The 17,829-nt window shown below is 42.9% G+C and overlaps 1 protein-coding gene and 1 non-coding gene across 2 annotated transcripts in view; both read left to right on the top strand.

Moving 5' to 3' along the window:
- Positions 1–17,829, top strand: part of LOC112254149 (neurexophilin-2) — a 109,734-nt gene that overhangs the window by 56,221 nt on the left and 35,684 nt on the right. The window lies entirely within an intron of this gene.
- LOC112255601 lies at positions 7,763–7,816 on the top strand. The gene has a single exon (XR_002954322.1). It is a non-coding gene; the product is annotated as a U7 small nuclear RNA (small nuclear RNA).

Genomic DNA, 17,829 nt, shown 5'->3' on the forward strand with positions numbered 1-17,829 from the left:
GTCATCAGACTGTTAAACAGCCATCAATAGCACAGAGAGGCTGCTACCTTCTTATTTTTATTTTACCTTTTATGCTACCTTCATACAGACTTGAAATCATAGGTCACTTTAATAAATGGAACACTAGTCACTTTAATGATGCCACTTTAATAACGTTTACATATCTTGCAGTACTCATCTCATATGTATATACTGTATTCTTTACTATCTATTGCATCTTAGTCTATGCCGCGGTCATTGCTCATCCATATATTTATATAGTCTTATTCCATTCCTTTACTTAGATTTGTGGGCATTAGTGATTTGTTATGGAATTGCTAGAAATTACTTGTTAAGATATTTCTGCACTGTCGGAACTAGAAGCCCAAGCATTTCGCTACACTCGGAATAACATCTGCTAACCATGTGTATGTGACCAATAAAATTTGATTTGATCATGTTATGGTTATGCTTGTCATCGGCAAGGACTAGGGAGTATTTTAGGATAAAAAGAAAGGAATTAAGCTATGCACAGGCAAAATCCTAGAGGAAAACCTGGTACAGTCTGCTTTCCAACAGGCACTGGGAGACAAATTACCCTTTCAGCAGGACAATAACCTAAAAGAAAAGACAATGCCAAATATACACTGGAGTTGCTTACCAAGACCACATTGAATGTGCCTGAGTGGCCTAGCTGCAGTTTTGACCTATATCGGCTTGAAAATCTATGGCAAGACTAGAAAATGACTGTCTAGCAATTATCAGCAACCAACTTGACAGAGCCTGAAGAATTGAAAAATATTGTGCAAGTATTGTACAATCCAGGTTTGCAAAGTTCTTAGAGACGTACCCAGAAAAACTCACAGCTGTAATTGCTGCCAAAGGTGATTCTAACTTGTATTGACTCAGGGGTGTGAATAGTTATGTACATTTGATATCTGTTTTTCATTTGAAATACATTTGCAAACATTTCAAAAAATATGTTTTACTGTCATTATTGGGTATTGTGTGTAGATGGGTGAGAGAAAATACATATTTAATACATTTTTTATTCAGGCTATAACACAACTAAATGTGGAATAAGTCAAGGGATGTGAATACTTTCTGAAGGTACTGTAAATATACTACAGTATTTCATTTGCAAATACCCTGCACATTCAACTCTATGTTGACAATAATTCAACCTAAACACTAGAGTATACTACAGTATTGCAATTTGTGCCACCCATAAGTAACAAACCTACATGCCAAGTATAGACCATGTATTATGTTTCCTACAGATTATAGAAAAGAGCAGAAGCGCAGTCTTACCTGCCCACAGGTAATGGAAATGTGTTGTTTTAATATTTCTCCAGTAGGTTTCCTGAAGGAGAAGGCCTCAATTTCTATGTTGACAATAATTCAACCTAAACACTACAGTATACTACAGTCCGCAAAAACGCTACAGTACATACTACAGTTTTATTTGACCATGTTATTTATTCTATAGGTAACTGTAAATACTACAATATACCACAGTAAATACTACAGTGAATACTTTAGTATTCATACCATAGTATATGATCATGTTTTTTAATGCACGTGTCACTCTCAGCTGTTCGCGTGCTGACTACCTAGGGTCATACTTTGAGCTCTTGCGTGTCATGGAGTTTTTGGTTAAGTATCCCTTCGCCAGTTTGGAGCCTGTGGTATCTGATCCTGTTGGTCAAAATAGGAAACTTTCTAAACAACCTCATGAAAAGGAGAGATCTTTCCAGCAATGGGAAACGATAATAGGCTACTTGCTGCAAACATATGGAGGCTGCAAACATCCTAACAGAAAAACCTGTAAAAACCCCATAAGATTGTTCCAAAAGATGCTTAAATGTCCAAATAGAAAACACACATTGTATACACTGTTCACCCTCTGAATACAACAAATGAGTTATGTTATATTGGCACAATATAGTTGAAACAAAGGAATCATTTTTAAATGTATTTATTTATGTATCGATACTTTATTACATGTTGCTGTTTAAAACCCAATCGGGATACTTTTTATATCGGAGTTCTGTTCTTATTTAGGAGAATGGGGGGAGGGGACTCATTGCCTGGTCCAGTCAGTGTTCCCCCTCCACAAAATACAGTTGGAAGATTTTTTCATTAATAATTCTGATAAAACGTTGGCTTAAAAATTATGTTTAGTAATTAATTTAACGTTTAACATTTTAATAACAAGGGCAAATCTGAGGGGGCACGTGCCCTTTGTCCCCCCTATGACACCTCTGGGTGAGAGTGTGTGTGCGTGCCTGGATGCATGTGTACGGGCGTGTCTGTGTGTTTTTATAAAGGTGTGTGTGTATTTACTAAAGCTATTAGACCTACCCATCTACTCAACAGGCAGACAGAGGGACACACACAGTAATTGAACCAGCGATACTGCTTATCGAAATGTGAATCCCTTTGTAAGAAATGTGAATCGCTTCGCTAGCTAACTAGCTCAGCTATGCTGATCTTGAATGACTGTTAGTATATGTCTTTCTTTTGTAAATTCATTCTGGCTATCTACTCCGATTTTAGAGCACTCTCTGAGTGTGCCAGAGAGCAGAAAAACTGATTAATTTCCGAAATGCGCAACACCCGCTGAATATGACAGGTGTAAGTAAAATCCGGCAAAAAAAGTTAAATTGTTGCCAGCTATTATTATTATTATTATTGCCAGTTAGTCATTAACGCTCTAGATAACATGTGAACAGCCTAACCAGCTCTGCTAGGGTGGGTAAAATGGTCAGAGTAAGATGTTCTCTCATTTGTGTCTGGAAGTAGGTAGCAAGCTAGCCAACTTTAGCCAGTTAGCTTGGGTGCATGACTGCCGTTGTGCGGAACGCTAGAATCTACCCTACTCCTCGGGCCAGATCTTCCAGTTTAAATAGTGCGGTGTGCGCTCAGAATGCTCGGAGAGTGAACCGCTCTGAATTTACAAAAACACAGTCTGACATGTCTCGTCATTTACGAACCACCCAGAGCACACTCTGACACACTGAAGGCAATTTATGAACCCACACTTAGTTGTCTGTCAAATGTATTTAGCATCGATCAAATGGGCAGGCAGGTTCCCATTCAGTTGTCAAAACGTGGGTTGGGAGGGGCATGCATTTGCAGGGAAGCTGCAGAAGGATGAGCAGGCTACTATTCCCCATTGTTTATCAGTGCAATTTTGACGGCCAGCTAGCTGAAAAGGTTTGAGAGGGTTTATCTAATGTTCCCTCGTTAGATTTTAGCTCATCTCACTCTGGCTAGCATTAGTTGTTGCTCTTGTTGTTGATGTGAATAACTGAGGGGGAGCGAGCCTACCTTTTCATGGTTGTTTGATCAATAGGACTGTATATTTCAAAAATGTGAGAGGAACCCCATGGTGTTTACATATTTGCCGAAATCAATTCAGGTGTATTTTATGGCTGTTGGTGAATGTGTTCTAATGATCTAAATTTGCGGTGTTGCAACCACCTGTAAACACACAGTCCAGTTCAAAGTGAATGGTGGCAGGCCTTTGTGGCCAAAGCTTATTTGCATAAAGGCCTACTGTAGCTCTGATTGGCTATGCCACACCGGTCTGCATAGACTCTGGTTCTGGACGAGACAGATGGGTTTTATTTACGGCAGTGTCTATTAATTGTCCAAATGCACTGTCGCTTTCCCACTCTATATTGCTATAGAATTTTCACAAATGCCTTAATTCCCAAACATTATATGAATTTATGAAGATGTGAAAATGACCAATTCCAAGTGCTTGTTTGTCAGAAAAAAAGGTGTCATATTCTTCCTGTGGGTGTATATGAACAGATAAGAATAAGAATAAGATTTTGTGTTGTAAAACGCTGTCAGTTCCACTTTAATTCATTAATCCATTCATTCCGATTACCGTATGTTATTACAGTAGGTTTCCTTTGATATGAAATACAACATGTTACTTGCCACTAGGCTACCTATAAGTTACTGTCACATTCATGTTTTCTCTGTTCACATCTGTCACATATTGGACTTGTGAGAATGAAACTAAGTGGAATGGTGATGGAAGAGGCGCTCGGTCAGTCTCGGGAGCGGATGGAGGGATCTCCCTCTCTCTATGTCTCTCACTCTTTCCCTCTCTGGCCAGTTCTGGAGGAGTAAAGACACTGACATACATCACATATCTCCCTCTATACGCCTCTATACGCCCTCACTCCCAATCCAACTCTTCTGTGGATTTACCACTCTCATTCCAGGAGAACTATCTAGCTACACTGGATCGATTAGCCTGTTCTGTAGCTACCCCACATCAGACCTGGGTTCAGATACTGTCTCACATAATTTCATATTTTATCAGAGCTTTATTTAGATTGCCTGGTTACAATGTAACCAATAGTATAGTCCCAAAATGGCAAACCCCAATCTGGCACTCCGGGCAGGCTAGAGCAAATGTACTGTTTGAAAGTTGTTGAATAGTATCAAATAGTATTTGAACCCAGGTCTGCTCCACATCTCCACATCTAGCAGTTTCTCTCCAGGAGAGAGGAGAGCAGTAGAGGAGAAGAGATGTGGTCAGCACTACTGCCTTTATGTCCAGATGGTGTGGATTGTAGAGAGCCCAGTAAGGGGTCCCTATGCTATGTCCTTGGGCAGACACAGTGATTCAGTACATACAGGACATACAGCCAGACATTCAGTGGTAAAGCAAAAGCATCCAAAATGTGTGAGAGGAAGACCTCACTGTACAGAAAGTACTGCACTGTGTATTCAGCTCTGTATTCAGAGTCCAGACCACAGGAAAGCGTTGGGATAATAACTGAAAGTGGTAGCTACAGTGATTACTGTTATTTGTGAAGGATATTACACTATTTAGATATCTATAGTAACAAATTGTTGACATTAGTGTACCATTTCCTGGCCCCATCGTAAACCGAGCCTTAGCCAAAGGAATTGTGCTCCTCTGCTGTAGTTTAGTAGGTGATAGGGTAATGGCTGTGTGTGCCCATAGATCGGCCAGACCAGCACAGAGGGGAATCAGGGACATATTCATAAGCACCATCCATTGCCTCAGCTCCAACTAACCACCATCAGCCATCTCTCCATTTCTGAGCCAGCGAAAAATAATAAGTCCAAGAGAGAGAGAGGGGGGAGAGGGAGAGAGAGGGGAAAGAGAGAGAGAGGGGAAGAGAGAGAGAGAGAGGGAGGGAGAGAGAGAAGGAAAGGGAGCCAGCTATCGAGAGAGAACGAGAGAGAGAAGGTCAGAGAGGAAAAGAGAAACCCGTCTGAAACACAGAGAGAACAGCTCACAGGAGGAAGAAAGACATGAAACGTTTAGTCTTTTCATCATTTTCTAATCAGCCAATTACATCCCGCCTAGTGCTCCTGCCTGCCTTACAAACCACTCCAATTCTTTTGATACCCACTTTGCTCTGTGAGGAATTGGAAGGCGAAGACCAGATCGCACAGCTCTGGCAATGCATTGGGGGAAGGAACGGAGATGGAGAAAAATGGGAAAGAACAAGAAAAAGAAGGAAGCCTCGACCGACCACCCAACTTACTGGCAATGCAGTAGGGACAATGAAGGGAGGAAGGGTGACAAAAAGAAAAGTGGGTCTTTATTAGTGCGAGTAACTTTGACACTTTGGGCAGACCGCAGAGCACCCAGCGCCAGTCCATCCGTCATCCAGCTTTCCCACTGATGAGCTGGGGAAACAAATCACAGGCAGACTAGGCTTTGACTGCAGCCCAAACAGCACCCTATTCCCTACCCTGGTCAAAATTAGTGCACTATGTAGGCAATAGAGTCCCATTTGGGACACAGCCTTTATTTTGCTGCCTGGGTGACTTGCTTGTCTGCGTTGTCAGAAGCAAGGCCCATGTGTTCCCGGCATCCCAATCCCAATCCCGCTGATGTCTCCCCCCAACCTGCTACGCGCCATCCCCTCACCCGCTGGGACTTCTCTCTTCTTCTCTTCCTTCTCTCTTCTTTTCCATTTCTCCCCCACCTTTTCTCTCCCCCTTCTCCCTTTCCTCCCATATCTTCTCCCCCTCTCATCTCCCCCTCTGCTCCTCCCCCTCTACTTTTTCCTCTTTCCCCCACTACCCCTCTCTCTCTCCCTCTCCCCCATTCCCCTATTTTTCTATTCATTATGTAGATAGGTCTCTCCGTTTTACCCCCATCCCTGGTGTTTATTTTATTCTTTATTCATCGCTGATATACAGTATATTTCTGCTATTTATCTCTTATGGAGTGGCAGCGTCATTGCTTATACTGCTTGATAAGTTGAGAACACAGAGAGCATCAATCACTGTCACTTAGTGCCTCAACGCAACGACGCGTCAACGAGTCCCGTCTCTCATTCTGCCACCATACGCTCCCTCTCTCCTATCTGCCTCTCTTTCTCTGTCTCTCGCTCTCCTCCCTCCTCTCCTCCTTTAACTGCCATGAACTCAACCAATACATAAATCTGCAAAGGGGGCACGGTTTGGTGTCGGCAATCTGAGTCAAATATATGTTTACACATTTACAAATGAGAAATTCAGCAGCGCGACGTCGGTTCTTATACCGCTTTGCCTTTTTCGCCCCCTGGGAGGCTGCCTAGCTCTCCCCCCTCCGCCTAGCGCCCGGCTTCTAGCCTCCAACTCCGAGAGTTTCTCTGTGCAACTTATTTAGATGAATGATTAAACTTAAAGCACAGCCAGGAGTCTTGCTACTCTTATTTAAAGAAGAATGGGAAAGCTGTCATCTTTTGATGCATTGCCTGCCATCCGGCATGCAAAAGAGATGCCCCCCCCCTCCCCCCACCTCTCACTACCTCCCTCTCTCTGCCTCTCTCTACCTCTCTCTCTTTCTCTCGCTCTGTGCCTCTCTCTCTCTACCTCCCTTGCTCTACATTTGCGTCTCCTCCTCCCCCTCTCTCCCTCTCTCTACTCTGAAAACAGTGTGATTGATCAGGGTGGAGCAGCATCAGTGACAACATCGTAGTCCACCCGCCCAACCGCCACCGGAGCAGGGCATGCTGATCTGAGAGATAGATATGCTGATCTGAGAGATAGATAGAAGATTGCTTACTTCTCGCTGATCTATCAGTCACTGAAGTTACTCCAGAAAGAAAGAAAGAAAGAAAGAAAGAAAGAAAGAAAGAAAGAAAGAAAGAAAGGTTCCAATGGCTTTGGCTCTTCCACATCAAGCATGCACAGTCACACTCACACTGTAGAAGAAAGCATTCTAGCATCATCATCACCTGTCTCTCTGTTAGAGTTATAATTATGTTGGAAGGAATGCTGAAACCTTGAGAACACACACACACACACACACACACACACACAAATGCTGAATTCCCCCAAAACCTTTTCTCTGGATGGAAGAGTTACTGTGTTGATTGATGAGGTAATAAAAGAAAGTAGTAGTAAACTGTAGTATACTGCACATTGTAGTATCACTTGATCATGGGTAGTACTTAGTACATAACTGTGTAGTATACTGTAGAATACTATAGTAAATACTAAAGTATTATCCACAGAAAAAACACCATAGTAAATACCAAAGTAATGTCAGAAAAAACACTACCGTCCGCTAAAACACACATTTTTAAAACTATTGTAAATACTACAGTATTTAATTTGCAAATACCATGCCCATTCCCCTCACCTGTATCCCAATTTGTGCCACCTGTAAGTTAGAATGTGACATGCCAAGTATAGACCATTTAGTGTGTTCCCTATGGTTATAAAAAGGAGCAGGAGCTCTGAACTCTCTGTTCAGAACCAAGTCCGACCTGCCTACAGGATATGGGAAATTTGCTCTTTTAGTATTTCTCCAGTAGGTTTCCTAAAGGAGAAAGCCCCCCACTTTTTTGTTGAAGTTAATAAAACAAAAACACTTGAACAAATACTACAGTAATGTCCCCAAAAACATGACAGTAGCTACTACAGTGTACCATACTACAATCTGCAAAAACACTACAGTAAATACCACTGCATGGGTACTCAAGTACTATTTGAGAAGGTCCGGTCACACACATTTCCTAGGTGGTAAAGGTCCGGATGGATAATGTAATTTATCGGTGTAAAAACAAACCCCCACCTTTCAAACCGTGCGACCCCAAACTTTTCACACCCCTCTTGTTGGACGAGAGAAAATGTTGCATTTTGCACGGAGCAGAGATTTTCCAATTGAGTATGGAGGTACTACATCATAATACAGTCCACAAAAACACTACTGTAATTACTACAGTATAGTATACACTACCGTTCAATAGTTTGGGGTCACTTAGAAATGTCCTTGTAGGGGCCTCCCGAGTGGCGCAGTGGTCTAAGGCCACTAGAGATTCTCGGTTCGAGTCCAGGCTCTGTCGCAGCTGGCTTCAACCGGGAGGCCCGTGGGGCGGTGCACAATTGGCCCAGCGTCGTCCGGGTTAGGGGAGGGTTTGTCCGGCAGGGATATCCTTGTCTCATTACGCACTAGCGACTCTTGTGGCGGGCCGGGGGCAGTGCACGCTGACACGTTCGCCAGGTGTACGGTGTTTCCTCCGACACATTGGTGCGGCTGGCTTCCGGGTTGGATAGGCTTTGTGTCAAGAAGCAGTGCGACTTGGTTGGGTTGTGTTTTGGAGGATGCATGACTCTCGACCTTTGCCTCCCCCGAGTCCGTACGGGAGTTGCAGCGATGAGACAAGACTGTACTACTACCAATTGGATACCACGAAATTGGGGAGAAAAAAGGGATGAAAATACAAAAAAAAGAAAAAGAAATGTCTTTGCAAAAACCCCTTTTGCAAAAAACCCTTTTGCAATTATGTTAGCACAGCTGAAAACTGTTGTCCTGATTAAAGAAGCAATAAAATTGGCCTTCTTTAGACTAGTTGAGTATCTGAGCATCAGGATTTGTGGGTTCGATAACAGGCTCAAAATGGCTAGAAACAAAGACCTTTCTTCTGAAACTCGTCAGTCTATTTTTGTTCTGAGAAATTAAGGCTATTCTATGCGAGAAACTGCCAAGAAACTGAAGCTCTTGTACAACACTGTGTACTACTCCCTTCACAGAACAGCGCAAACTGGCCCTAACCAGAATAGAAAGCGGAGTGGGAGGCCCCGGTGCACAACTGAGCAAGAGGACAAGTACATTAGAGTGTCTAGTTTGAGAAACAGACACCTCACAAGTCCTCAACTGGCAGCTTCATTAAATAGTACCTGCAAAACACCAGTCTCAACGTCAACAGTGAAGAGGTGATTCCGGAATGCTGATCTTCTAGGCAGAGAAAAGATTAAGATGATTAAGAACACAGACACTGGACAGAGGAACTCTGCCTAGAAAGCCAGCATCCCGGAGTCGCCTCTTCTCTGTTGACGTTAGTTCCTGAAAGCAGCTCCTGCCTATGTGAGTATGTGGACACACCTTCAATACTACCCTGATCAGCTTATTCTGGGCTATCTGGAACTTCCCCTTCATACATTTAGATATGCCCCCAAACCAGTAAGTGCTAGCATAGTCAAAATTGCATTGAATGTGGGCAGTAGCTAGCACTTTCATGGAGTCCTTATTAAGCAGCTTGAAGTTTCTAGCCAAAAACTTAGTCCTGGCATTAACCTTCCCTAGCACCTTATTGGCCATGCTCACACCTCCCAAGCTTCCATCAAAGATACTAACAGAGGTTTTAGAAGTCAGCACCTCACCCCCTAACTCCACTCTGATTTCAGACAACCTACACAATTTAGGTCTGGATCCAAAAATAATTGCTTCAGTTTTCCCTAGGTGCAGAGATAGCTTATTATCTCCAAGCCATTTGTTAATGTTAGTAAGCTCTGTGCTAAGTATGCTCTCCAACATAGTTTTACTTTTGTGAGACACCAGAAGTGTAGAGTCCTCTGCATAAAGAAAAAGACGGCAAGAACAATCATTTTCATATCGTTAATGTACAATAAAAACAGCAGAGGCCCAAGCACGCTCCCCTGCGGAACGCCACAACTCATTGGTTTTGCCTGAGACAGTGAACCATTAACCTCTACCACTTGCTCTATTCCTAATAAATAGGACTTTACACAGCCTAGAGGGATAGTGCTTAACCCCAGTGCCTCCTGTTTGGAGATTGGGAGAGAGTGGATAACTGTAGGTAAAAAGGTATAAAGAGGAGGAGAGCTCTAGGAAATTGTCTACTAACCCTCCAACCCTCCAGCCATATTAGAGAGAGACCTTTAGTCTCTGCTAGCTACACTGTATATCTATCTCCTGACTCACTGCCAAAACACAACACAGGCCAAGTCAGCCACAAGAAATACAGTACAGAAGTTATAGCTTTGTCTTCTCTCTCTGAGTTAGGTGTGTGTGTCTTGGATCCCGTTGGCTTTCTACGGAAGAGAAGACTTGCATCCCAAATGGCTATGTACTAAATGGCACCCTATTCCCCTATGGGCCCTGGTAAAAAGTAGTGCACTATAGGGAATAGGGTGCCATTTGGGATGCAGACAATACCATGTATTCATTCATTTTGAAGGAATTGTTATTCTAACAAACCATACTTTTTTACTTTACCGAGCTCAGTTATTGACATCATCTGTCTATCCATAAATTATTTTGAATATTTTATAGCTCATACTCGTACCCTGGGTCATGATTTATTTTTCTCTCTTGTTGAAGTCTCAGTGCAACACTCACATTGTACTATGCAACACATGCTGCATATTACGGTTAAACCAGTCTACTAAGAGAATAGTAGCAATGGAATGGAAGGTTTCAATCTTACTGTACAGGCATGCTTTATTGTTCTCATTCATTAATTCATTAATTTACATGATTACATTTATTATTTGTTTCAAATTCATGTTTATACAGTACATAACTGTGTGAAGGCAGGCAAGGAAAGCCATAAACAAACATTCCGGCTCGTCTATACAGATGCAAGCAACAATAAAATATGTAAATAGCAGGCTACTGTTTTTCATTTGTTCCTCATTCTAGTGATGAAAAGTACACGGTGTGTTTCAAATCAACCAGCCATTATACCTAATGATCAAGCAGCTGTTTTTAAAATTATTCTATCATGATTTACAGATAAATTATTGTTGACTACGCCTATCAGTCCTCCAGCCAAACTCACAGTCCCAGAACTACCTTAAAATTGCATTTGAGATATTACTGCTGTAGAAGCTACAGTAAGATTATTCATTATTGGGTGAAGAGATCCTCATTTCTCTGTTATTATGCTCTCATAATCTCTCTTTGTGTCATATATTGTTTTTATTTGGCCTGTCTTTCTCTTTTCTTTCTTGCAATCTCCCTTGATATTCTCTTGTATGTCTTATTAGACCTCTCACTCTCCCTTTCTACTCTTTCTTCCTTACAGTCCTCTCTGCCTCACTCTCTCTCTCTCTTCCATCTATTTCTCTTTCTCCCACTCTCTCTCTCTCATTCCCCACACTCCTCTCATTCGTTCTCTCTGTCCCCCGTCCCCCCTTACTGTGGTTATGTGTTATCTGCCACGGCTCCATTTCCCTGCTGACTGATACTCCCTGACTCAGTCGCTTTCATTTTCATGATAATCCAACAACACCACTAGACTGCCAAATCGCGTTTACTGCCTTTTCTCTTTTTTTCCCATTTTTTCCCCAACTGGTTTATCTCTTTTCCTTGGGGCTTTATTTTTGCTCTCTGTAATTAAATGTCATTTCCAGCTCTCCCTTCTTCTTCAGCGAATGAAAAAAAGTGTATTATTTTGTTATGAGATCATTGTCAAAATAGAATGGATGGATACGTCCTTGCCCTGTGTCTATAGTATGCATCCCAAATTCCATCCGATTCCCTTTAATGTGCACTACTTTTGACCAGAGACCCATGGGAATGCGCACAAAAATAGGAGAACACTTTTTGTTCCAGGTAGGACCTTTTTGAGTTTCATGTAGGCTTCTAACTAGAACTAAAAGTGTTCTTCAAAGGGTTCTCTTATGGGGACAGTCGAATAACCCTTTTACGTTCTAGACAGCACCTTTTCCCCCCCCCCTAAGAGTATAGATTGCCATTTGGGATGCAGACTCTGTGACTTGGCAGTACACTGAAGCCCCACCACCAGCTATCTATGGAGTGAAAACAATATAATTCAACATTTCTGAAAGCCTTTTTATTCATTTGAATGAAAACAGTATCTGTCATCCTCTGTGTGACCCATATAGTGCTGTAACTTCAGTTTCATATTCTACTCCATTCAAGTTAATTTCCATGGTAATAAGATTGTTTTTATCTCATATCATATATCCAGTAAGCTAGCAACCTGTACTACTACACTAATCAAGACTGACAGAACTATGCCATTTCAATTTGTGAGAATCATTTTTAGATACTTCTACTACTCTTGTTTATAGCTACGTTTGTAGCTCAAATGTAATGTAGTGTAGTGTAACATACGATTATATCAAACACAGCATGTGCAGGTGTTGTTTGTTGGATTCTCTCTTACAAGATCAAACCTTACTTGCCAGATAGATGTCTTGATTTGAATGGCTGGTTGATTTGAAACACACCATGTACTTTTCATCACTAGAATTAGGAACAAACGAAAAACAGTAGCCTGCTATTTACAAATTCATTGTGAATTTCAGACATAGGGTTTATCAAAAAAAAAAATAATTATGTTTTGCTTGAAAAGGAAATTGAACAGTAGAGCGAGCAAAAGGCAGAAATGTTGAGGTATAGCTACCAAATGTAAAAGTATGCTCGCTCAAACGAACACGAGAAGAGTAATATGTGGAGTACGCAGAAAGTAAAAAAAATCCAAACTCCAGCCGGCCCATTGCTCATCTCAAGTGCATGTGGTGGGGTGGTCGGTGTGGCGGTGGTAGATTCTTAGGGGGGAAAAAAGAGTTCCAAAAGGGTTCTTTGTGGAGGATACTGGTTCTACCAAGAACCGTCTTCATCTGAAGAACCCTTTTTGGAAGATGAGGGTTCTTTGTAAGGCAAAGGATTCTACCTAGAACCTTAAACATCCTAAGAACCGTTTTTGTGGGGAAAAAAATATTTGAGGATTCTTTGGAAGGCAAGAAGGTTCTACATAGAAGCCTTCTGAATCTGAACACAGCAAATCAGCTAGTGAGAGAGTAAAACGTTTGCTGATTTATATTGATTGTCTTTGTTTTTTCCATTTATATTAATGTATTTATTAATCTTATGCTACCTCATGATAAATAACATACAAAATCAAATCAGTCACATACACATGGTTAGCAGATGTTAATGTGAGTGTAGTGCTTGTGCTTCTAGTTCCATCAGTGCAGTAATATCTAACAAGTAATATTTAACAATTCCCAACAACTACCTACTACACACAAATCTAACAAGTAATCTAACAATTTCTCACCAACTACCTAATGCACACAAATCTAAAGTGGTGAATGAAAATATGTATATATAAATATATGGATGAGCGATGGCCGAGCAGCATAGGCAAGATGCAGTAGATGTTGTTTCCTACCGTCACCACCTGGGGACGGCCCGCCAGAAAGTCCAGGACCCAGTTGCACAGGGAGGGGTTGAGACCTAGGGCCTCCAGCTTGATGATGAGCTTGGAGGGTACTATGGTGTTGAATGCTGAGCTGTAGTCAATCAACAGCATTCTTACATAGGTATTATTTTTGTCCAGATGGGATAGGGCAGTGTGCAGTGTGATGGCGATTGTGTCATCTGTGGACCTGTTGGGGTGGTATGAAAACTGAAGAGTGTCTAGGGTGGCCGGTAAGGTGGTGGTGATATGATCCTTGACTTGCCTCTCAAAGCACTTCATGATGACAGGAGTGAGTGCTCCAGGGCGGTAGTCATTCAGTTCAGTTATCTTTGCCTTCTTGGGCACAGGAACAATAGTAGCCATCTTGAAGCTTGTAGGGATGATAGACTGGGATATGGAGCGATTAAATATGTCTGTAAACACACTAGCCAGCTGGTCTGTGCATGCTCTGAGGACACGGCTAGGGATGCCGTCTGGGCCAGCAGCCTGCGAGGGTTAACATGTTTAAATGTTTTACTCACGTCAGCCACTGAGAAGGAGAGGGAGGGCCAGAGACTTTGTTAGCGAGCCGAGACGGTGGCACTGTATTATCCTCAAAGCGGGCAAAGAAGGTGTTTAGTTTGTCTGGAAGCGTGACGTTGGTATCCGTGACGTGGCTGTTTTTGTTTTTGTAGTCTTTGATTTCTTGTAGACCCTTCCACATACGTCTCGTGTCTGAGCCGTTGAATTGAGACTCCACCTTGTCCCTGTACCGGCATTACACTTGTTTGATTGCCTTGCGGAGGGAATAACTACAGTGTTTATATTCAGCCATATCTCCAGACCTCTTTCCATGGTTAAATGCGGTGGATTGCGCTTTCAGTTTTACGCGAATGCCGCCATCCATCCACGGTTTCTGGTTCGGGTAGGTTTAATGGTCACAGTGGGTATGACGTCTCCAATGCACTTATTTATAAACGCACTCACTGAGTCAGCGTATAGGTCAATATTGTCCTCTGAGGCTGATCGGAAAATATTCCAGTCTGCGTGATCAAAACAATCTTGGAGCGTGGCTTCTGATTGGTCAGACAGTGTTGAATGGTTCTCGTCACTGGTACATCCTGTTTGAGTTTCTGCCTATAAGCTGGGATGAACAAGATGGCGTCGTGGTCGGATTTGCTGAAGAGAGGGAGAGGGAGGGCTTTGTATGCATCACAGAAGTTAGAGTAGCAGTGGTCAAGAGTATTAGCCCGACGTGTCGTGCAATCAATATGCTGATTGTCACGAACATCGTCATGGAAATGACCAAGGTGCAGCGTGGTGAACGTACATTCTTCTTTAATGTTATAAATGTCGCCAAGAAAACACCAAAATACGACCGTGAAGCGGACTAGGGCTATATACAGGCCACTAACACAGACAACTACCCACAACTAAGGTGGCAAAACAGGCTGCCTAAGTATGATTCCTAATCAGAGACAACGATAGATAGCTGCCTCTGATTGGGAACCACACTCGGCCAAACACACAGAAATGCAAAACATAGAATGCCCACCCCACATCACACCCTGACCTAACCAAATAGAGAAATAAAATGGCTCTCTAAGGTCAGGGCGTGACACTGATAAATTTGAGGGAGCATTGTTCTCAAATTTGCTTTGTTAAATGCCCCAGCTACAATCAATTCAGCCTCCGGATATATAGTTTCCAGTTTACATAGAGTTCCGTGAAGTTCCTTGAGGGCCCTCTTGGTGTTCACTTGAGCCGGGATGTCCACAGCTGCAACTATAACTGACGAGAATTCTCTTGGTAGGTAGAATGGCCAACATTTGATTGTAAGAAATTCTAGGTCGGGTGAACTGAAGGACTTGAGTTCCTGCATGTTGTTATGATTGCGCCACCTTCCTCTTCCCAGAGAGGTGTTTATCTCTGTTGGCGTGATGCATGGAGAAGCCCGGTGGCTGAACGATTCTGAAAACATATCCCGAGAGAGCTATGTTTCCGTGAAACAGAGAATGTTACAATCTCTGATGTCTATCTGGAAGGCAACCCTTGCTCGAATTTCGTCTACCTTGTTGTCGAGAGACTGGATATTGGCGAGTAGTATACTCGGGAGCGGTGAGCGATGTGCCCATTTACGAAGCCTGACCAGAAGACCGCTCCGTCTGCCCCTTGTAGTGTTGGTAAGTTGACGTTGCTCTTATATCCAATAGTTCTTCTTAAGTCTTATTACATAAGATTTAAGATTACATGTTTCTAAACTAATCCAACGTTAAAATTGTATTTATTGCACCTGTTACAGTTCATATGGTTTAGATCAGGAGTACTCAATTCTTACCCTACGTGGTCCTGAACCTGCTGGTTGTCTGTTCTACCTGATAATTAATTGCACATACCTGGTGTCCCAGGTATGAATCAGTCCCTGATTAGAGGGGAACATTGAAAAATGCAGTGGAACTGGCTCTGAGGTCCAGAGATGAGTTTTAGTGGTTTAGGTAGTCTCCTTTACCAATGCTCCTAACCCTGGCAGTCATTCTGAATACTGGTTGTGGGTGGATAAAAATTCCAACTGTTGGATATCATAACTCTGGCTGAATCCCAATAGGAATTATACAACACTTTGCAAGCTAGTATAATATTACTTGCAGGCCTGATGTGACCTGTAACCCAGGAGTTTTCTACCACCTCTGTGTTAGGGTAAAACTAGGCTATCAAAGTAAGGCCTTGTGATATACACTGCTCAAAAAAATAAAGGGAACACTAAAATAACACATCCTAGATCTGAATGAATGAAATATTCTTATTAAATACTTTTTTCTTTACATAGTTGAATGTGCTGACAACAAAATCACACAAAAATGATCAATGGAAATCAAATGTATCAACCCATGGAGGTCTGGATTTGGAGTCACACTCAAAATTAAAGTGGAAAACCACACTACAGGCTGATCCAACTTTGATGTAATGTCCTTAAAACGAGTCAAAATGAGGCTCAGTAGTGTGGGTGGCCTCCACGTGCCTTTATGACCTCCCTACAACGCCTGGACATGCTCCTGATGAGGTGGCGGATGGTCTCCTGAGGGATCTCCTCCCAGACCTGGACTAAAGCATCCGCCAACTCCTGGACAGTCTGTGGTGCAATGTGGCGTTGGTGGATGGAGCGAGACATGATGTCCCAGATGTGCTCAATTGGATTCAGGTCTGGGGAACGCGCGGGCCAGTCCATAGCATCAATGCCTTCCTCTTGCAGGAACTGCTGACACACTCCAGCTACATGAGGTCTAGCATTGTCTTGCATTAGGAGGAACCCAGGGCCATCCGCACCAGCATATGGTCTCACAAGGGGTCTGAGAATCTCATCTCGGTACCTAATGGCAGTCAGGCTACCTCTGGCGAGCACATGGAGGGCTGTGCGGCCCCGCAAAGAAATGACACCCCACACCATTACTGACCCACCGACAAACCGGTCATGCTGGAGGATGTTGCAGGCAGCAGAACGTTCTCCACGGCGTCTCCAGACTCTGTCACGTCTGTCACATGTGCTCAGTGTGAACCTGATTTCATCTGTGAAGAGCACAGGGCGCAAGTGGGGAATTTGCCAATCTTGGTGTTCTCTGGCAAATGCCAAACGTCCTGCATGGTGTTGGGCTGTAAGCACAATCCCCACCTGTGGACGTCGGGCCCTCATATATCACCCTCATGGAGTCTGTTTCTGACCATTTGAGCAGACACATGCACATTAATGGCCTGCTGGAGGTCATTTTGCAGGGCTCTGGCAGTGCTCCTCCTGCTCCTCCTTCCACAAAAGCGGAGGTAGCGGTCCTGCTGCTGGGTTGTTGCCCTCCTACGGCCTCCTCCACGTCTCCTGATGTACTGGCCTGTCTCCTGGTAGCGCCTCCATGCTCTGGACACTATGCTGACAGACACAGCAAACCTTCTTGCCACAGCTCGCATTGATGTGCCATCCTGGATGAGCTGTACTACCTGAGCCACTTGTGTGGGTTGTAGACTGCGTCTCATGCTACCACTAGAGTGAAAGCACCGCCAGCATTCAAAAGTGACCAAAACATCAGCCAGGAAGCATAGGAACTGAGAAGTGGTCTGTGGTCACCACCTGCAGAACCACTCCTTTATTGGGGGTGTCTTGCTAATTGCCTATAATTTCCACCAGTTGTCTATTCCATTTGCACAACAGCATGTGAAATGTATTGTCAATCAGTGTTGCTTCCTAAGTGGACAGTTTGATTTCACAGAAGTGTGATTGACTTGGAGTTACATTGTGTTGTTTAAGTGTTCCCTTTATTTTTTTGAGCAGTGTATATAATTGTCATAAAGAGTTTAATTTTAAAGGCTACTAAGGCTCTAGGAAGAAACCTTCAAAGATAAAAGGATT

Source organism: Oncorhynchus tshawytscha, linkage group LG07 (assembly GCF_018296145.1).
Source record: "Oncorhynchus tshawytscha isolate Ot180627B linkage group LG07, Otsh_v2.0, whole genome shotgun sequence".
In the NCBI taxonomy this organism is placed as follows: domain Eukaryota; kingdom Metazoa; phylum Chordata; class Actinopteri; order Salmoniformes; family Salmonidae; genus Oncorhynchus; species Oncorhynchus tshawytscha.